The sequence below is a fragment of the Ambystoma mexicanum genome, chromosome 3p (assembly GCF_040938575.1).
Source record: "Ambystoma mexicanum isolate Mex_15411 chromosome 3p, UKY_AmexF1_1, whole genome shotgun sequence".
Taxonomy (NCBI): domain Eukaryota; kingdom Metazoa; phylum Chordata; class Amphibia; order Caudata; family Ambystomatidae; genus Ambystoma; species Ambystoma mexicanum.
The window spans coordinates 330,207,793-330,229,118 of record NC_090925.1 but is presented as its reverse complement, the minus strand read 5'-3'; the positions used below and the strand labels follow the sequence as shown (position 1 = coordinate 330,229,118).

At 44.7% G+C, this 21,326-nt stretch overlaps 1 protein-coding gene across 2 annotated transcripts in view; it reads left to right on the top strand.

The window, feature by feature from the left end:
* The window catches only part of FNDC11 (fibronectin type III domain containing 11), a 338,342-nt gene that overhangs the window by 4,867 nt on the left and 312,149 nt on the right, over positions 1 to 21,326 (top strand). The window contains exon 1 of one of the 2 annotated variants that reach the window (XM_069650909.1): positions 15,449 to 15,546. The exons of the other annotated variant lie outside the window; for it this stretch is intronic. The gene's annotated coding sequence lies outside the window, so the exon portion shown is untranslated. Of the gene's footprint in view, positions 1 to 15,448; positions 15,547 to 21,326 lie in introns of those variants that run through there. 2 annotated transcript variants of the gene reach the window in all.

Here is a 21,326-nt window from a genome sequence, read left to right as displayed (position 1 = left end):
CTAGAACAACTGACCATTTGTCCAACAATTCTGCATTTGGCTCCCTGAACTGATTCAGCTTTTGTAAACTCTTGAGGCCATGTGACCTTCTGCTTTATATCCCTTCAGCCAGGTATGCCACAAGGAGAATTATAATAGGGACTGCTAAATAGTTATACATATGAACTACTACCTCCAGTTTAACACAATTAATGTACCAAGCAGATTTAACTATTCTTCTTTTACGTACAAATATTAATATTTTGGTTTTTAAACCATTTATTTGTAGATTATTGTTTTGGGCATATTCAGCTAATGCATTGACTGATCACTGCAACCCAATTGGGCTACGATACATAATGATAGTATCATCAGCACAGCTGATCCATGGTACTGGCGTGGTCCCAAAAATAGGTGGAAAATTACGGACTTTTTAAATAAATTGATCCTTATCTGATAAATACAAATTGTACAATTTTGGGGCTAAAACACACCCCAGCCTAATACCTGTGTTAGTAACAATGTCAGGGGTAAGTGCCGCTGAGTTATTAACCTTAATTCTAATAGTGGTATCTGAGTATAAAGAAATGATAACATGTAATAAAATAGGATTAATCCCCATTTTCTGAGTGTTTACTAAAGACAAGGCCTGGATAGCGTCTCAAAGGCTTTACTAAAATCAATAAAACAAATATATAACCGATCCTGTTTTTTCTGTTTAGTAGCAGCCATAAAATAATTGAGTAAACTACTATTAGTCAAAGTATTCATACCTCAGCGGAAACCAGTTTGAAACTGCGCATAATCTCCTCATCTCAGATCCACTTGTTTAGTTTTCTTAAAAGCAAAGCAGCAAAACATTTTGGCTGGCATCAACCATGGCCAAAAAACTATAGTTGGCAGGTTTGGTGTGGTCTCCACCTTTAAATATTGGGACCATGATAGATTTCTGCCAGCTCGTTGGGATATTACCATCCCTTAGTATGATCTTAAATAGTTTTTTGAGTACAGGTGCCCAGAAAGTAGGATTATCCTTGAAAATGCTATTGGGAATCATATCAGGGCCCTGAGCTCGTGAACTATTAATCAAAGCTAAAATTATCAAAATATCTTCAATGTCAAAGCCTTCCAAAAAGTAACTAGTAGGTCTACAGGGGTCTATTTTAAATGAACATGAGCCATGAATTAGAGCTCACTCACTGCTTTGCTCCAATCTTCCATACTGATTGAATTAGTTTCCATATTGGAAAGGGAATGGCTATTGATTCTAATCATGTTCCAGAATCTTTGTTCATCCCTTTTATTCAATGATTTGAAAATATATCTCCAATTAGGATTTGTGGTTGATGATTTGTGAATTTTCAACCAGTTCTTATATCTAGTTGATGCCAGGGTTTTAAGCTGCTGCTTTGCATCACAGTTAAGTGAAAAATCTTTATCAATAACCCTGCATTGTCTTCAATAATGCTGCTTAGTTAATATCATCTCTCTATCAAAGCATCCCTGGTGTATATTTGTACCACTTCCTTGTACAATATTTTATTTGAGATGAGTTTTTAAGGTCATCATCAACTTATTCAAATTCCAATGATTATTTTAGAGCCATGAAAATAACCAAGTGCTGTTATCCTGAATACATTGATTCAGTTTCTCCAAATTTTAATTACTCCATGTAAACGTGTTCCCAGTGGAATTTACATGGACTGGTTCATTGTAATGGGCAATCTCATAGGTTTCGGAGGTCGCAAGGGATCATGTCAATACTGCATGGTCACTAAAAGTATAAAATGAAATCGTTATTGGGAGACATCGACTCCATAGTTCATGATCCATATGTACATAATCCAAGGTGGAAGCACTAGTTCGACTAGTCCAGGTAATACCACTGGTGTTAGAGGTGCCTCTCTTATGATAAAGACCTGGGATGTCCCAAATGTGAAAAAGTTGTACCCATTTCCTCCTGCGATCTTTCATGGTCTATATCAAATCCAAATGGGACATGGTGTCACACTGTTCATTCTGTACAAGGTTGAATTTCTCCTGATTGGTTTAAGTCCCCAGAAATTAATATATTGTGATTTGGAAAAATCCCAATGCCATGTATTAATTATATTATCAATTACTGATACAATTTCATTAATATTTTCATCACCTGGGGGTGAATATGCATTAATAATCAATATGTCTTTTCAAAGTGGGGAACAGTGCAAAATACAAACAATACATATTGGGAATCAAGTTCTAAACAGTAAGGACTTATCGATATGGATTATTGTGCTCCTATAGCTAGGCCACCCATTGGTCTTCCTCGTGGTCCTTTAATTGCATGGCGATTAATAACTTTATAGCCATCGATTATAAAATCCTTTACTGCCCATGTTTCTTGTAATAGAAAAACATGCCTAAATGCATAATTGAGAAAATAATTGTATCCTCTTGTATTCCAGCAGAACCATTTAATTGAGGTGGAATTAATGCAGGGCCAATTGGTACCAGAGGAAAGCCCATTCCCATTAAGTTGATTTTTATGTTCCATATAATGCCTTTTACAGTACAGAGTTTCGTATTTAGCGAATTATCATTATGTCCCATTGATGGCTCATCATATCTTTTTATGAGATTATATCCTAACTTTAGCAATAAATCTGAGCATGAATACAATAAAGCTGTAACCGCTGGGGAGGAAAATTCTAGTAATACCCAATTGGTTGAGCTATCCGGTTTGGGTAATTCCAATCTCTGCATATCCTCATTTCGAAGCATGGAGAGACGAGGAATAGAGTTCCATAGTGCTAACAGCCTAGTTCTATTTAAGAAAGGACTATCATTTGGTAGGATTAATTTCTTCCAATTTTACAACAAACTCAACTTATTCCATACATCATCATCAATTATAGTGAAGGGAAAAGATGGGTTAGTAATAATATATTCAGTAGTATTCATGATCCTTAATGGCAATGATTCGACAGGCATCAGGAGTAATTTGAGATGTACCCTACCCGCTTTTGGTTTAGGGGAATCATTCACTGTTTCCTGAAGCGGTTGTGCCGATCTACCGGAGACAGAATAAATCGTGACCCACTTATCCAATGGATCTCTAAGATCTACCTGTCTGATTTGCTCATTCTCGCTGATATGCAAGATAATAGTGTTTGAGGACTTCACTAAAATGGGTAAATCAGCTATGTCTTATCCTCAGCTATCATTTGATCTTTCATGCTACATACCATTCTTTGTAAAGGGGATAAGAGGGGTAGATGTGTATGCAATCCTCTTTGGTTAAATTTGTTACCTTTAATAATCTTAGGTTTTTGCACGGTGGTTTTTTCCATCATCTCAATTTCTTGACACAAAATATCAATGGCATCTGGTTCATTAGTAGCATAAACAACCACCTGTTCCTCTGTCTCCGCTGCCCTTCTAATCAATGTGTCAGACTGGATGTTATCCATCAATACCTTCAATTTATTAGTCTGTAAGACCAATGCTTCATTAATATCCATGAGATCTTTGTTAGGAATACCAAGGAGGCTGCAGGGATCAACCGTTAAGGGTACATAAACACCAATGGGACCTCTTTCATCCATCCCTCTAGTTACTAATAATTTAAGATCTTGTTGATTCTCAGCCAACCTAGTACATAGTTCAAACAGAGCATCAATTTTGGCTGACATAGTATGTAATATAGAATGAAGATTGGCCGTTTTACCCATATCATTGCTTACAGATATAATCAAATGTGAGTTATTGGACTCTTCATCCGTTTCACAATCAGTATCTTCTGAGTCAGAAATTAAGCCAGTTAAATTTGGAGTCGCAGAAACATTGGTGGGCTTTAGAAACTCCATGTCAGTGTAAGGTGGCCCCAATGAATTCCTTTTGAGGTTATTACATAAGTTGAGGAGTGATCCATTTTTATCAATGGTAAATGAGCGCATGGTATCACTCAAGGTCACTTTACTAGGATAATGTTAGGTAATTTAATTTCAATTTGTTCTGTGATAGTGTTTATTAGGGGGGCTTTGGGGTTGAAAAAACCCATAATGGGACAAACTAAATTGGTAATCTCATTCTTAATCCCCCTCACATCCTGTTTAACCTTTTAATTCTTGGGGCATTTTTTTTCAATTTATCATGTGTTCTTAAAGGACTCCTCATCCTTTTACCCAGTATCACTCCTTAAACCCGTACTTTTTGTCTCTTATGTAAGGTAATTTTAAAATATAGGTCACAAAACTTCAAACAACTGCCACCAAACAATAATGAGTTATTCAATATCAGACAGGAAGACGGTCGAAATGAGATTTAAAACAGTTAAAATAGCAATATCCGAAATTAATCCATAAAAGTTAACAATTAGATAGCAATCGATTCATTGCTTGCAATTATATCTGAAAGTGTCATAAATTAAAACAGAGCTCAAAGGCACCCAGGCCCACAGTCACTCAGTATAAGTGATATCAAGTTCCAACGTGTGTAAGTATTAAGTATCTGGAGGTGCCCAGAAGCGAGAGGTGACCTCGCAAGGCACAAAAATCCAAAGGCGAGGCCCGGTAATTCACGCCATACAGCCGCAGTAACAATGCTGGAAAGAGGGTGGCACAAAAATGAAAATGTTCAATAGAGCTTAAAGGCACAAAGGCCCGCAGTCACTCTGTGTGGGAAGAATCGGTTGACCACCCATTAAGAATTTAAGCAAACATTAGGGGGGCTTAGCAGAGTTCATTTACGTAAACCAGCGTAAAATGAAAAATCCTTTCTCGAGGAACGCTAAGTTAAACGGTGGCAGGCAAGGGAGTAAGAATTCTCAAAAAGTCTTGATAATAAATTGGATAGGGCAAAAGAAGCATATAGGTCTGTGTTAAATTAATAACAAATCTCGTAATTGCCATCAAGCAAATGTCATACTAGTTGCCGTTTAAACTCTGTCCTCACGGGCCATGCTGACTGCGCAGACTGCAGTGTTAACTCTGCAGCAACCCCGCAGCAGCTCTGCGGAATGGTGGGTAATATGTAGGCCTTGGTGGATTCCCCCTCCTCCTTCACCAAAGTGCAAACAGAGAAAAAAGACCTGTAAAAGAGTAAAACATGCAGACTGCAATATTAACTCTGCAGCAACTCTGCGGCCGCTCTGCGGAATGGTTGGTATTATGTAGGTGTTGGTGGGTCCTCGCTCCTCCTCCAACAAAGAGCGAACAGAGAAAAAAGTCCTCCAAAAGAGTATAACACGCAGAGTACAGTGTTAACTCTGCAGCAACTCCGCGCTGAGTTATTTTACTGTTCAGATGGTAGTCTTGACCAATGTTACCAAGCAAAAGTGCTTTAAAATACACTGCTTGCCGCATATTTGACAACAAGAACCTTCTTAGGTAGTTGCTCGGGACTTCAGCATGGGACTGTGAGCTGGAAAGATGCACTCTCCCTGTGTTCCGATCTTGGCCTTCATCTGAAACTGAATAAACAAAGTGCATGCCTTTCTGTTTGTACTTACCGTCTCCTGCGTGGTTCCTGTGTTGTGTCCCCATGCTTGAATACTGCATTTTGGCAACGAGCGACTGCCAATCCGAGAACCTCCAGCTACACACATTCTGCATTCTATTCATCATTCTCACAGCAGCACTTAGCTCACATGCATGCACGACACCACGTCTTTCAATGTGTTATTGTCGCCCTCACCTACTTGATGTCCCAGTATGACTCTATTTGTTAATGTACTAAGATCTGTTCCTGTATAACAGCTTAAATGTATTTGCACACTAAGATCAGCAAACACACTCTATGTGAATGCCTTACACTCTACCTTTCACAAAGGAGGAATATCCACTTGCATATCAGTCTTTGTCCCGCTCATTTGAGCAGTCCAGCACCGAAATGCTATGGCAATCCTCCTTTGAACAAAAGTACCAACAGCAACCCCAGACACGTGTTTCGGCCTAGTCGGGCCTGTGGGGTTGTGCCTCTCTGAGCAAGGGGTCCTCATCTGGATAACCCTAGGTAACTTAGGTTGACCAACCTCAAGTTACCTTTACATACAAAAAGAGTTCAGGGTGCCCCTCTGCAAGAAAGAACATGGCATGATAACCTGTTTTGTGTGAATGTGCCCACTCAGGGTCCACAACCACATGTCTTAGCTCACTGTACCTTTCACAAAGAAGGAATATCAATTTGCATACCAGTCTTTGTCCCGCCCACTTAGGCAGTCCAGCATCAAAAGGCTATGGCAATCCTCCTTTGAACAAGAGTACGAACAACAACCCCAGACACGTGTTTCGGCCTAGTCGGGCCTCATCAGTGAGGTGGAGCTGTGCCTGTCTGAGCACAGTGAGCAAGGGGTCCATGTCTGGATAACCCTAGGTAACTTAGGGTGACCAATCCCAAGTTCCATACAAAAAGAGGTCAGGTTGCCCCTCTGCAAGAAAGAACATGGCATGAAAACCTGTTCTGTGGGAATGTGCCCCTCAGAGTCAGTAGACACATGTTTTAGCTCAATGTACCTTTCACAAAGGAGGAATATCTATTTGCATATCAGTCTTTGTCCCGCCCACTTGAGCATTCCAGCATCAAAATGCTATGGCAATCCTACTTTGAACAAGAGTACGAACAGCAACCCCAGACACGTGTTTCGGCTGTGCCTCTCTGAGCACAGTGAGCAAGGGGTCCTCGTCTGGATAACCCTAGGTAACTTCGGGTGACCAACCTCAAGTTCCTTTTACATCCAAAAAGAGGCCATGGCACCCCTCTCAGGTTATCTTGCATATATATATATATATATATATATATATATATATATATATATATATATATATATATATATATATATATATGGAAATAAACACAATGCGTAACATTTTGAAATCGTTCAACCTCAATTACTGTTCACTGTAATTATAAACAGTTTAATTAAGGCTTGGATGTGATGTTAACTCTGATGTCATAATTGTGGTAATATGCTGCGCAACAGGGGGCGGCACATTAAGGTGGCTTTGCCTGAAATGTCTGCAGAATTTCAGGGGTTTTGTTGTGTTCCATTTTCACCTTAACGTGCCTGCAACTAAAGTTTTTTCCACTGAGTATATATATATATATATATATATATATATATATATATATATATATATATATATATGCTAAGACCTACAAGACTCAACCAACCCTTGGTTGGAGCAACTATGTAAATCGGCCTCAGATTTACCCACTACCGTTTATGCTCCCTCTTGCGAGCCCCATGCAATTTGCAGGGCTGACTTGCGGTTTGGACATACACACATGTACCATTCTTCTAAACCACTGCAGTCCCAACCATAACTGGTTTTCAGGGTTTCAAGGTTCAGGTTTTCGCAGGAGCTGCTGTTTCACACAGGTTCCAGGAAAAAACAACAGGGTAAATTAAAGCTCAAAGAGCCAGAGTGGCAATTGCCTTCTGTCACGACTCGCTCCCTTCGCTCCCGTTCCCGCCACTTGGGGGCATGTTTTGGGGTTTCTTCCCTACTGGACATTTCCTCCGAACCTTATGCTACAGTGTCCTGATGAATTGGGAGCGCTAAAACCTTATTTCCCAAATTACTTCCCTTCCGGATCCATTCCAGGTTTTTGGCAGCCAGCATGCTACTGCTGCTTTAATCAAATGACTATGCTTCCCAGAATGCCTGGCTCACTGCCTCACCTCCTCCCTTGCAGGACAAGGCTGGGTGGAGGATAGGCAACACCTGTGGCTGCAGGTGCAGCAGGCGACACGCCTGAGGGGTGTGCTCGTTAAGCAGCTTTAAAAGCCTCAGTCTGCTTCAGTCCAGCGCTGGTCATTGTTGCAGCGTTCCTGTCTTGACTGGTCCCTTGTTCCTGGTTCCTAGTTTTTGTGCCCAGTTTCTAGTTAGAGTTTCTTGTTCCTTGTCCTGGATTTCGTATTTGTATGCCTAATTGATTTCTGCCTTTTGGAAATCCCTTTCTCCCTTTCTCTGTCTGCAGGCAGCCTTTCTCTGAGCTTTCCTTTTGCTGTAGCCCAATTGCCTGTGTTCACTGTTTCCTAGAAATCGTCCTTTGCTACTGAAAGACTTGTTGCATTAATCTTTCCTTTACAGGTTTAGTTTCCTGCCTTTTCACCTTGGATGGGTGGGACAGTTTCCCTTTTGATATCATTTTCACTGCTCCTGATCCTTGCCTTCTATTGGGATCCATGCCATGTTTTCCTTTACACTTTTACATTTATTTCCTATTTTATTGTTAGGTGTGGGAAGCTGTTGTAACTAGCTCCTGTGTGATTATCTTTTGTTTTCCACACTGTACTATTCCTTCTTGCCTCTTGACTTGGGCTTAGGTATTTAGTCATCCTCACTCTTTGCCTTTACTGCCTTCTGGGTTCTTGTTTGATTTACAGGGTTGTGGGTTAGTACTGACTTTTGAGGGGTCCTTCCGGTCCTCGTGAATACGGACATCCAAGTGGTCTTTCCGGTCTTCGTGAGTACTGGCATTCATGTGGTCATTCCGGTCCTTGTGAGTACTGTTTCCAAATTCTTTATTCAGTACCGTCTAGAGTGTCAGCTTACAGATTCTGTCCCTGCTTGCCCTCTACGTGGGCTTAGCGCTGTCAGTATCTGTAATAGCATAGTGGGTAAGGAGTTTGCCGACTTTCCTTTCAGTCATAAGGAGGTTCTAAGTGCTTACCCTACATTCCTTTTCATATAGTGGTTTACACGAGTCTTGGGTATTGAATGCACGTTGTTATATTCAAGGTTGTTTACTGTGTATTTTGTGCACATTTCCCCTGCCATATCCATCGCCTTCTTCCTTTCCTGACAGAATGACCAGCCGTTGTTCCCGTTTGAACATGGCCAGATTACGAAGGAAAGGCAGCAAGGCCTCTAGCAAGTTTATACAGAAAGCTTCCCTTACCATTACCCGTGAAAATCGAATCTCTGCTCCTGATTTAAATGAACTCCTTGACACGAATGGGTATTTACGTGCAAAGTATTTTTCCCACTGGGTGGCCCATCGTACATTGCCTGATCCTAACTCTGTCTTTAATTCTGATCCAGAGTCTATGTCCGCACAAGCCTTAGCAGTGGAAAACAACACACTGCTAGAATTTATACACACAAGTACCTCTGTTATTGAACCCCATGACTCTGGTTGTGCTTTACCTCAGATTGAACAGTTTCATGATTCAAACATGAAGAATGGAGGGGTTTCTTGCATATCTTCTGTTTTCTGCCCTCAGTCTACAGCTTACTCCTCTGCACAGATTCTTACTGTGGTCACTAATGCCAAGGGGTCTGATGCCAATAGTCTGCTTAAAAGAAACACAGACCACGTCGGTAAGAGAGAGTATAGATCACAAGACCTGCAAGCAGTAGATGACAATATACAATCAATGCACTTCCAGATGGCTAGGGCAGGATCCAGCCCTGATGCCACCATGCCTTCCCCTGTGCCTATTGATAGGGATGTACAGTTAAGGAGGGACATGCTAAAAGAAGAATTTGAGGAGTTAAAACAAGAATACATTTCCTTAAAAGAGGAGAATAAGATGTTACAGTCTTTTCTGAATACACCTCCAACTTTATCCGTTGATGAAGTGAATACTGTTCAGTCCCTGAGTGCGGAGACTTTTGTAAATCATGATACTTGTCAATATGTAGGATCTATTGGGAGTGAAAGTCTCTTTTCAAGCACAGCGCTTATTCAGGACACAGGTTCTGACAACTGTCCTACCGTTTGTCAGGAATTGCTGTTAGCTGAAGATTCACAAGCCACTCCTTTACCTGAAGCTTCCTGTGTAGCAGTTTGTCATAACTCTGAGCTTGAACACATACATGCTTCTGATTTCCAAACACAATCCTCAATGGTGGCATACACAGAATCAGTCACAACTGTAGGCTTAGGTTCTGCCCTTGATCTAGCTGCTGAGACTGAAGTAGACATTCAAGCTGTTGTGGAAAACGATGCTACCTCTGTGTTCGCTCTTCCTTCTGCCAATATCGGTCACTACGAGCAGTCAAAGACAGTACAGAATTCATGTTTTGATGGACTCATTCCACAGATTACTGAACCAAAAACCCGGCAGGCGATCCCTGAACTGTTGATTGTTAATCAGCCACTTTCAGAAGCTAAGACAGAGGAATGGTCAATTGACGAAATCCTGATTAACAGAGACTTTACTATGGTGATTCCTCTGGTTGATTTTGACTTCTACAAAGGAAGAGACTCTGTGTCATCCACTAAGGAGAGGGACGGCAGGGGTACAGCTCAGACTTTGGTTACTGGTGCCAAGGGGTCAACTGCCTTAAAGGGGCTTTCCATTCCTGAACCACAAGTGTGTCTGTCGACTTCTGGGACTTCAGACTGTCCTACTACTACCATTGACTCTTCAATAATCCTGTCCACAGCTCTGCAGTCATCGTTGGCACACGTATCTTCGATCAATAAAAGAGTGCTATGTCTGCCAGTCACCCAAGAGCCTTCACCATGTACGCAGTCAGAGCCAAAGACCTTGACAAGTTTGTCGTCAGCTAACAAGACGGCTCCAGCTTGCATGCCCTCAGCCTCAGAATTTCCTCTGGCATGTTTGTCTCCGGCTACAGTGACTCATCCAGCAGATTATCCTTCAGCCATGGAGCCTCCGGTAGTACATTCTAAGTGCATGTCTTCGGTCCCAGAGCCTACTGCTAGTTTGGCTTCAGTTCATGAGAGACCTGTATCCTGCTCAGCCTCGCTGCCAATATCGGAGGTGTACCTGTCTACACTGTCAGATCCTGCTGCATATTCCTCTGCTCCAGAGATTCCTCCTGAATCCCAACCATTTACTGATGAACGTCCATCTTGTCCTTCTTATGCTTCAGGGGAATCACCAGAATGTCTGCTTTGTACACAAAACAATTCTCCTAACTACTTGACTGTAGCATCAGCGCCTCCCGAATATGCAACATCTGAGCCTGAGACTTCTGCCAGCTCTCTCTTCAGAAACATCAAGCCGGCTCACGACTCGGGAGGGCCTTACATGCGAGGCCGCTGGACTTACCTGGAGTATTACGAGAGAGAAACGGATGCCTTCCACCACGGCCCAGTCACCGAACGAGTAGCCGACCAGGATAGCGGGCTGGACGGTCCGCATTTGGAGTCCGGTTTGCATCAACCGCTTGACAACCCTTTTGTTGCCGGATCCCACATGAGCCTGAGGGAAGGGACGGGCACGGCCCTCCAGCTGCAGCTCCAGTTGGGTGATAGTAGCCAAAGGAGGGGAATGTCTGCTGCAGTTCAAGATGTGCCTGTTTTTGCTCCCGCTGCTAGTATGCCTGATGTTCCGAGTACTGTGCCTAACACTCCTATCAGTATGCCAAACGTACCTGCGGTTGTATCCCACGTGCAACAAGGTGGCTACTTGACTGGCTACATGACTGTCAATGGGAGTGCCAGCCTCGTACAACCCATTGGATCTCCAGACCCCCAAGGCAAGGAACTTATGCAGGCAAATCTTTGTCACTTTCAACCACAAACCTTTACCCAGATGGATGACAGAGTATCCGAACCTCTACCTCAGCCGCCACCTTCCTCTTCCGAACATAAACATTTCCTGAAACCTGCTGTTTCCTCACCTCCTGTGTGTCCACTCTCGGCAGTGAGGCTAACAGAACTTCTACCGTTGTCTAAGGCATGTAGCACCAGCCTGCATCTCTCCTCAAGGATGTATGCATATCCTCTTCCAGTGACTAAGCTTCCTGGACCTTCCAACTCTGCTTCGGGTCCTGCAAGTCCTTCATGCCTTTCTTCGACCCATGAGTCTCTTCCTCACCGAAAACCCACCTATGGCTCTTATAGACTGCGGCCTGATTCTATTCATTCCAGTCCTTCTGCTTCTGCCCGTGGGTCATCGTTTCCGTCAGTGCCACTTCTGAAGACAAAACGCTCCTGTCATGGAAAGAAGAGGTTTTGTGCAAGTAACGGCTGCCTGGAGTCGGCCGTGGAAGGGGGTATACTGTCACGACTCGCTCCCTTCGCTCCCGTTCCCGCCACTTGGGGGCATGTTTTGGGGTTTCTTCCCTACTGGACATTTCCTCCGAACCTTATGCTACAGTGTCCTGATGAATTGGGAGCGCTAAAACCTTATTTCCCAAATTACTTCCCTTCCGGATCCATTCCAGGTTTTTGGCAGCCAGCATGCTACTGCTGCTTTAATCAAATGACTATGCTTCCCAGAATGCCTGGCTCACTGCCTCACCTCCTCCCTTGCAGGACAAGGCTGGGTGGAGGATAGGCAACACCTGTGGCTGCAGGTGCAGCAGGCGACACGCCTGAGGGGTGTGCTCGTTAAGCAGCTTTAAAAGCCTCAGTCTGCTTCAGTCCAGCGCTGGTCATTGTTGCAGCGTTCCTGTCTTGACTGGTCCCTTGTTCCTGGTTCCTAGTTTTTGTGCCCAGTTTCTAGTTAGAGTTTCTTGTTCCTTGTCCTGGATTTCGTATTTGTATGCCTAATTGATTTCTGCCTTTTGGAAATCCCTTTCTCCCTTTCTCTGTCTGCAGGCAGCCTTTCTCTGAGCTTTCCTTTTGCTGTAGCCCAATTGCCTGTGTTCACTGTTTCCTAGAAATCGTCCTTTGCTACTGAAAGACTTGTTGCATTAATCTTTCCTTTACAGGTTTAGTTTCCTGCCTTTTCACCTTGGATGGGTGGGACAGTTTCCCTTTTGATATCGTTTTCACTGCTCCTGATCCTTGCCTTCTATTGGGATCCATGCCATGTTTTCCTTTACACTTTTACATTTATTTCCTATTTTATTGTTAGGTGTGGGAAGCTGTTGTAACTAGCTCCTGTGTGATTATCTTTTGTTTTCCACACTGTACTATTCCTTCTTGCCTCTTGACTTGGGCTTAGGTATTTAGTCATCCTCACTCTTTGCCTTTACTGCCTTCTGGGTTCTTGTTTGATTTACAGGGTTGTGGGTTAGTACTGACTTTTGAGGGGTCCTTCCGGTCCTCGTGAATACGGACATCCAAGTGGTCTTTCCGGTCTTCGTGAGTACTGGCATTCATGTGGTCATTCCGGTCCTTGTGAGTACTGTTTCCAAATTCTTTATTCAGTACCGTCTAGAGTGTCAGCTTACAGATTCTGTCCCTGCTTGCCCTCTACGTGGGCTTAGCGCTGTCAGTATCTGTAATAGCATAGTGGGTAAGGAGTTTGCCGACTTTCCTTTCAGTCATAAGGAGGTTCTAAGTGCTTACCCTACATTCCTTTTCATATAGTGGTTTACACGAGTCTTGGGTATTGAAAGCACGTTGTTATATTCAAGGTTGTTTACTGTGTATTTTGTGCACATTTCCCCTGCCATATCCATCGCCTTCTTCCTTTCCTGACACCTTCCCAAACCGTAGGGAGATACTGATACACAGGGAACGGTTTACTGGGGAGAAGGTTCATCAACTTGCCGATAAGGGCAAGACAAAACAACTAATGAGATTTGTATTGACCGTGGTCCTGTTCTCTTGGACACAGGGTAAGGAGCTGGTCTGGTGTTCTATTGGGTGGAGGAAGGTGTCGTGTGGGATATCTGGTCCCAAGCAAGATTGGGCGGCCTGAAAGATGGGAGGGGGCGGGGGAGCAGGGTGGAGGGGGAAACCAGGATGGGAGTGGGAGCAACCAGCACTATTATGTGGAAGAGTGCGAGAGGGGGATTAAGTCTCGTATTCTTAAATCTAGACAGCTAGAGATGACAAGTGCAAAAATGGAGGCATCGGGATGGTCATGTAGTTTTATTTTAACCTTGATGACTCGAAAGTTCCTTGCAAAAGGGTGGTTGCCCGGAGGGTGGATTAGGTGATACCAAATTATCACTAAAAATGCACTATCCCATTATTTATGGGATGGAAAAGCCCATGCTTTCTGGGTTTTTCTCAATTTCATGCAGTAACCCCTGTTGGTCTTTGGGGCATCATAAAATGTTGTGGTGAAGCCACAACAGGTGAGGTCGACCGGTTTCGATGGTTCGTGAGTGATTACTGACCATCTTCTTCAGGACAAGATCGATCTTCATGTGCTACTGAATAGTGTCTGTCCTCTTAGTAGGGCAGCGTAACAGGCTGCAAGGGGATCCTAGAAAGGATGGCTGGCTGTCCAGGAGGTCCGCTGGGAGCAATGAATGAGCTCTCTCCAGTGGCGTACCTGGGGAAATTCGAGGCGGGCAGAGAAAACGCTGCAGCCTGCTCAGTCCCAAGGGTTCCATACAGTGTGTGCTCACCAGAGAGTGATAGAAGTGTACCATAAAAGTAGAGGAACTGTGAATTCGGTGAGGGACAGAGTAGGAAGGAAGGGAGCAATGTGCAACACATTATTTTTCAAGGGTTTCAGTCTTGCTGGTTGACAGCCAATTCAGTTAAAACAGATTTCATTTTAGCTGTAGCTCATGTCTGGCGATAAAATGGAGAAGTTTGCTTTAACTTCACAAAGAACAGTACCGGAATGGTGAAAATGGTTGAAAAAAGTAGAGGCCCTGTTAACAGTAAAAATAAAAGTAGTGGAACACAGTTCCAGACGGTTCCGGCTCACTTTGACAACCAGAGTTATGTCTCCGGAAGAGACACAAACATAGAATATGGTTACCTACTCTTCTTAGCCCTCCTTCTGTAGTTATCCTGCATTTTCCACTTTCTTTCTCACAGGCACTGACTACCTGACAACCTCTGGGAATAGCTGAGAGATTTCTATAAAGGGAGAATTTGACTATTTGCTTATGGGATTCCTTCAACGTGCTTTATCATCTGACTGCTGCACATCCATCTTAACCTTATTCCGAGGGAGGATGAGCAGGATCTTCCTGCCCCTGTAAAGCCTTATGTACTTGCATCTATTGTTGGTTCACCAGCATTAGCTCCCAGGGCGGGTGGAGCATCGATTCAAGTTGCTCAGATTGCGGGCTGAATCCCAGGATCCAAGACTACGTTCCAAGCAACCTGGTGGCTGTTTCCTCGCCCACATCTTCCCCCCACACTCCCTTCCCTTCTCCTTAATTTCCCTGTACCTCCCACCCCCACTTACCTGACCAGAGGCAGTGGCGCCCCCGCTAAAACCGCTGCTTCTTTCCGTTGTCCTTCTGGCCGCTTTGGAAATGGAAGAGAGACTCAACTTGGAGACCCATCTTCCAGCTCTGTAGCAGCCATTTTGAAACGGTTTTATGAGCCAACAACCAGCCACCGGGTTGACTTCCTGTTCATTCATCCAAAAGACATAGCTATCAGCACCCTGGGTTACTGGACTGACAACCCGGGGTGCTAATAGCAATAATCACTCATTCCACGGGCTGGAATGGGTGGAAACGACACCAGGACCCCACCCGTTTCAGGCCATGGAATGGGTGATTATTACTAAATTACAACTTAAATGAAAAATATCTAATTATTCCTAACTATGTTAAGGGTGCTCCCAGAGCAATGGTCATGCTGATCCCTTCTTGCTAGGTGATCCTTTGCTCTTTCTTTTTTATTTCCATTATAGATAAGTCCTGATGGCGTCTCCTTCTTTGCTCTCCTTTTCCAGATTAACTGATATGGTCCGTGCTGTAGACACGCATAAGACCAGTCGATGCCAGAAAGGTAAAGCTTGAGTTGTTTTTTGGCTTGATGATTAACGCTAAAGCTGCTACACCAATTGGTGCACAGCCTTGCTCTATTCATTAGCTGCTGCTGTGTGGGCTGTGTTAGTTGAGGGCTGAGTTGAGCTGGCACTTTTAATCCTTGAGCGTTTAGACTTAGATGCAGGCTGCTCTACAACACTACTTGAAACAGCTGCGTGTTTGATGCAGGCGGAGCACTGTCTACTTGGTCGCGCTGTGGCACAGGTAGCTTTGGATGTGGATGGAGCGTATTCTCTGCCTCTATAAATCTTTACTTCTAATATGAGTGAAATCAATCAGTGGACTTTGCTGGAACAGACCCAGGCATCACCTTGGGTTAAGTTCAATAGCATACACCCTAAAGGTGCACTAGAACAGCTTGAGTTCATTACAGAAGAGCCTCCTTTAATTTCTGACTCCTCTGCTCTTGCTTGGCTGGCCCAGAGGATCGAGAAGCTTCTGTGGAGAAGCAGAGTGTGACAAACCTCTGTACTGGGAACATAATGCCCCAATTACTTACCAGTAATCTTCATTACACCTAGTCCCTATTTCTGGTCACAATCCTCTTGATATGAGGGACCTCCTCAGCAATACAGACACTCATTCTCTGATTAAAATAAATAATAGTTTACTGGTGCGAATGCGCCTATGCACTCCTAAGCCCCTCCCATGAGCCACGATATATGAGATCTCCCTTCCCCAGCTATCATCTTCTGTGTATTCCCCAGTCTGCTCATCCTCAAGTATGTGTCCCCTGCCCCACAGGGTGGGAGGGTGGCAGCATGAGTGTGACAAGGAAGAGGAACTGGGTGTAAAGAAGATTTCTAGTCAGTATTTAGAACTTTACCCATTGCTCCATCTTAGATCATATAAAACCCTGTGCCAACCTTTAGTACATTCTGAAATTACAAATTACAGAGAGGCCCTTTTCTAGGGCCGCCTTATAAAAGAAGCTCTCCCCGATCCTCAACATTCATCATGTAGCATTGAACGAGCATGTCAGGGGAGGCCCAAGCGGCCACTCTGCAGACATCAAGGAGAGACAATGCTGCCCCAGTCCTCTGGTACACTTTTCTTTGATATGGAAAGACAAGAGGACCTCCGAAAGCCAATAAGGCCATGGAAATAATGAGCCTAATCCAGCTGCATAGACTGGAAGTGGGGGGGGGGGGTTTCCCCTCTTTCTGTCTGGTCAAATTCAAAAATAGGGAATTGGAATTCCCAAGAGCTTGCTTCTGAGGATTCTAGTTGAAGGGGACAATATCTGACTCAGATGAAACTGTGAAGGAAACGTGGGCCTGACATTGGGAGAGGGTCTCAGCACCAGGCTCTTGGGAGGGAAGCAAAAGAAGGGCTGTCTATAGACAAGAGCTCCATGGTCACTCAACCTCTTGGGTGAGGTGATGGCCATCACGAACAGCTCTTTTATGGAAAGAATCTGAAAGGGGATGTATTCAATTGGTTCATAGGGGGAGTTTGTAGGAGTTCCCAGGAGGGGAAGGGGAACCTAATCCCAGAGAGTGATGTATCAAAACGGTCATGCAGCCAGGAGGCCTAGGGTTCTATCACTTTCAGGGCACACAAAATCTACTAGCCCACTGACATTGGTGAGGAGAGTTTATGAAGGACGAGTACCATTTGCATGGTACTCAACTTTTTTGGCAAATATTGGGATGTTTGAACAATTAATTTGACATTTACTGCAAACAAGCCTTGTTTGCAGTAAACAGCAAATCAAAGTGTTAATGTGTATGGCTGGCTTTTGGGTGGCAGCATTGCACCAAATAAGAAGTGTGCCTATGGTGACATGCACCATTTTACAGAAAGCAATGGTAAGTACTTTGTCACCGTCACCATGGGGTAAGTGCATTTCTCTTAGGTTGAGTATGCAAACTAAGGAACTCACCCACAGGTCTAGTGGGATTTTTAAGAATTTAAAAGGCCTGACTTTAATATTGTGCCATTGCTCCCTCTACACATAGGCAGCTGCTAGATGCACCCAGCTTGAATCCCTCCAGCAGAAAGTCTAAAATGATCATGGGATTACAGCAGAGAGGAACTAAAGTCCCTTTACTACACCACCTAGAGAAGGAAGAACAGTGAGTAGTGTAAGCCTTCAAGGTGTAAGGTTGTCTAGAGCACTGTAGCGAGACGCGTCAGTCATTTGTAGTCTGGCCAGGGAGCTGGGATGAAGATCTAGCCAGTGCAGGGGGGAGGGGAGGACAGGCAAAGGGAAGGGGTCCCTGAGAGAAACCAAGATTTACTCTTCCCTGTGGGTGGGGCCAGCAGAATTACTGAGGCTCCCTTATTCTGTAATCTCCCTTATACCATGGGCAGGATAGAAATGGGAAAAAATGAATTGGGAATGGAGGGTGACCAGACAAAGGGCACGGTATCTAAAGTAAAGTAAAATCGTCCCTCCAAACTTTGGGAACTCTGGACCAGGAGCAGGAAGTCAGGAGGGGGGTACTGCATTCGGAGGCAAACTGGTCTAGCTGGGGCGTCTACAACTGACTGCAAATCTCCCTGCCCAAGCCTGGATAAAGGAAGTTCTCCACTGAGGAGGGGGAGATCTGTTGTAAGGATGACACCAGCCACAGAGTGACAGGTGGGAGTTTGATTGCCAGGTGAGACCAACCAGACTTCTCTAGCCTGACAAGAGAAACCAATTGACATCGCTCTAACATGCTTGCCCTCCCCTCAACCTACTACAACACCACATATTCTAGAACAGATTAAAGGGAGTATGAAGGGAAGGGGCGTGGGGGATAAGTGACTATAGCAATGCAAGATATAACTGCAGAGATGGCCTGCCCTGAAGTTGTCCACACTTAGGATGTAGGATGTCTTGATGGACAGTATTTATTTATTTATTTATTGTTCGCTTGTTAGGCGTTTATACAGAAAGTAAAATACTGTTTCAAAGTGCCCACAGGACAAAGTGAGGGAACCAGGGAATGAAACACCTTAAAACACAATATTTAAAAGCAGTGGAGGGAAGGAAAAAAGGATGAACCTACTATGCCTTGTGAGTATTCAGAACGTGCAAGTGCAACAAGGAAGAGGATAGAGGGGGTAAGTGCTGGGGTGTCTGGGCTCCTGGGTGAGCCGCAGGTGAAGTGCGTGGTATGGTGGGTGCTATACGGCCGGTGCCGCATTAGGTTTAAGTGCGAACCTCCAGGTCTCAGGTTGTGCCAAGGCAAGTAAGAAGGGTAGGAAGGAGCTGGGGCAATTGGTGTGGGAGGTCAGAGGCCAGTAGGTGGAGCTCAGCCCAGCCAAAGAATATCTTCTCGTTATTACTATGAAGACCATATTGTATGTCCATGTCAGCATTAATTAATTCTTCAGGTGTGTGGAGAAGTGTCTGACTGCTCTTAATATGGCTGACAACTTACTATTTCAACAACCTTTCAGACTCCAGGGGAGGCCAGATCTCCTGCATAGAAATCCCATCTAACGTGGAACCCCATCCCACCTTGCTGGCATCTGTCCCGACCACAATTGGGACAGGAGAATTCAAAACTATCCCTTTGAGGAGGTCGGGGAGTGAAGCCACCAACAGAGACACACGCCCAGTTGGTGTGTCCACAGGATTAATCTTTCCTACTCTGTTGAGTCCAGTTCCCAAGAAGCCAGGATGGGTCTGACCAATGGGCTTAGATAGACTCTCACCCATGGGATTGTGAAGACACAGGTTCCCATCTTCCCCTGGATATGAAACCACTGGAGCACTGAAGCTTGCGGAAAGGCCAACAGACTTCATAGCCTGGACTGACGTTTCTTAGCTCTCTTCTATGGGAGGAGTACTCTTCCCAAAAAGATATCAAAGACTGCTCTCACTAACTCCAGTCTCTGATGGGGGCAGGGAGTGGGAGATGGTTTTGTATGTTTAATGAGCAATAGGAACTCTGTCAAGAGGAGCAGACCTATCTCATATCCATGTGGGCCTGTCCAAAGGTCTCGGTATGAACCTGCCAGTCATCCAAATTGGGATGTACAAGAACACTGGCTATAGGAGTGTGAGCTTGGTGAAGACCCTGGAAAGGGATTTGAAACCAGAAGGCAGAACCCTGAAGTGGAAATGCCTCAGTGGACTGGCAACGCAAAAGACCTTCTGGTGTGTAGGTATGATCAGGAGATGGAACTAGACCTTCTCGAGGTCCAGTAAATCAAGGAAAAGTCCAAGGCCAATCATGGACCTAATGGTCTGAGCAAGCTCTGTCTTCAAGGGAATGCCTGTCACACTTGTTGAGTTGCTTGAAGTCTCTGTGGGCTGGCACTTCCCTGATGGTTTCCTGACCGAGAATATGATTAAATAAACCCCAGAACCTATGTCCTTGTCTGGCAATGGAATGATCCCTCCTGCAACATTTTTGAGTCATTCCAGGGCTGATCACTTCTCCGGAGCCCTGGGCCAGGCCAGGCTGTAAGAATAACACCTGTACCTGGAGGAGTGTGGGAGAACTTGATTGAATATCTGACCTCTACCACAGCCTGTGTCCAGGCATCTGAAACATGGGTATGCCAAAGGTAAGCAAAGTTCTGCAGGTGTCCCCCCTCAAGGTAGGGCTAAATAACTAGGGCTTTCCATGGGGACAGCCATAGTCAGGAGGACAGAGCCTGACTGGGGGCAGGAACCTTGGATTTCAGCGGAGACCCTCTACCTATACCTCCACCCCTCGAGCTGGGTCTCAGGAGTACGCTGGAGGCAAAAAAGGGCTATTTTGAGTGCTGTATCCAATCTATTGTCTATTTTATCAGATGCGGCTGTGTCCTCAGATGCAACGATGATTCTGCTGGTACAATTTGGGAGGATGGAGTACACCTTTAGAACCTCTGGAAATTCCTACTCAAACCCCTGAATCCTACTCCTGTAGAAGAATGCCCTTCACACTGTTGAGGAGGGGATGTCATTCCTTGGGAGTGGGGCCATATCTGCAGTAGGTTTCTTTCTCAAACACGGTCACAGGTCAACCCTTCATATTGAGTTTGGCCTTAAGGTATTCCATAACCGTCTGAATAATTTCTTTGTAGAGAAATCTACCCTCCTTCCCCAGGTGTGATACATGATGGTTGACATCAGGTGTAGGAAGCTCTGCCTGGCCAGGACTGTAACCTACCATATCCTGTTCTTCTTGGTGGGGTTCTCCGGCTGAGAGGAGTTGAAGGAGGAGGAGGTGGAGGAAGAGGAGGATGGTGGGGCATAGGCGGAGGGTGTGGGCTGTAGGCATCCAGCCACTGGAATCACAAGATCACCATCTGAAAAATGTCTGTACAGAATCTTATTGACCACAGCCTCTGTCAACTGCTCCAGTTGTTCCTCTGAAAACATGATGAGAGGAGGAGGTCAGACTGAGGCGGGAAAGTGGGGGGGAAGAGTAGCAATGGTCCCTGCAGGAGTCAAATCTTGGGGATCTGGATTGGGGGCGACCCTGTCTGCAGCTCCTTGTCCTCTCCCTCATCTTAGTCCTGGATCTGGAGCACCCCTATGAGAATGGACACTGTCACTGTGGCAATTCATAACAGCATTGCATGAACAGGTAGTACAACACTGGATGCCCTCCGCGGCTCTTATTTGCCTTAATATACCCTACTTAGCATTAGCAGGGTTCTGCAAGCAAGCCAGTCCGGGGCTGCGGTGGGATGTCCCTCATCGTGATGTCATGTTATCGATATGAATGAGGGGCTCCTTGTCACAGCACATGCTCTTCCCCTGGGCTCTCTGGTGTTCACAGTGCCTCTCTGAGCCAGGGCCTGGGA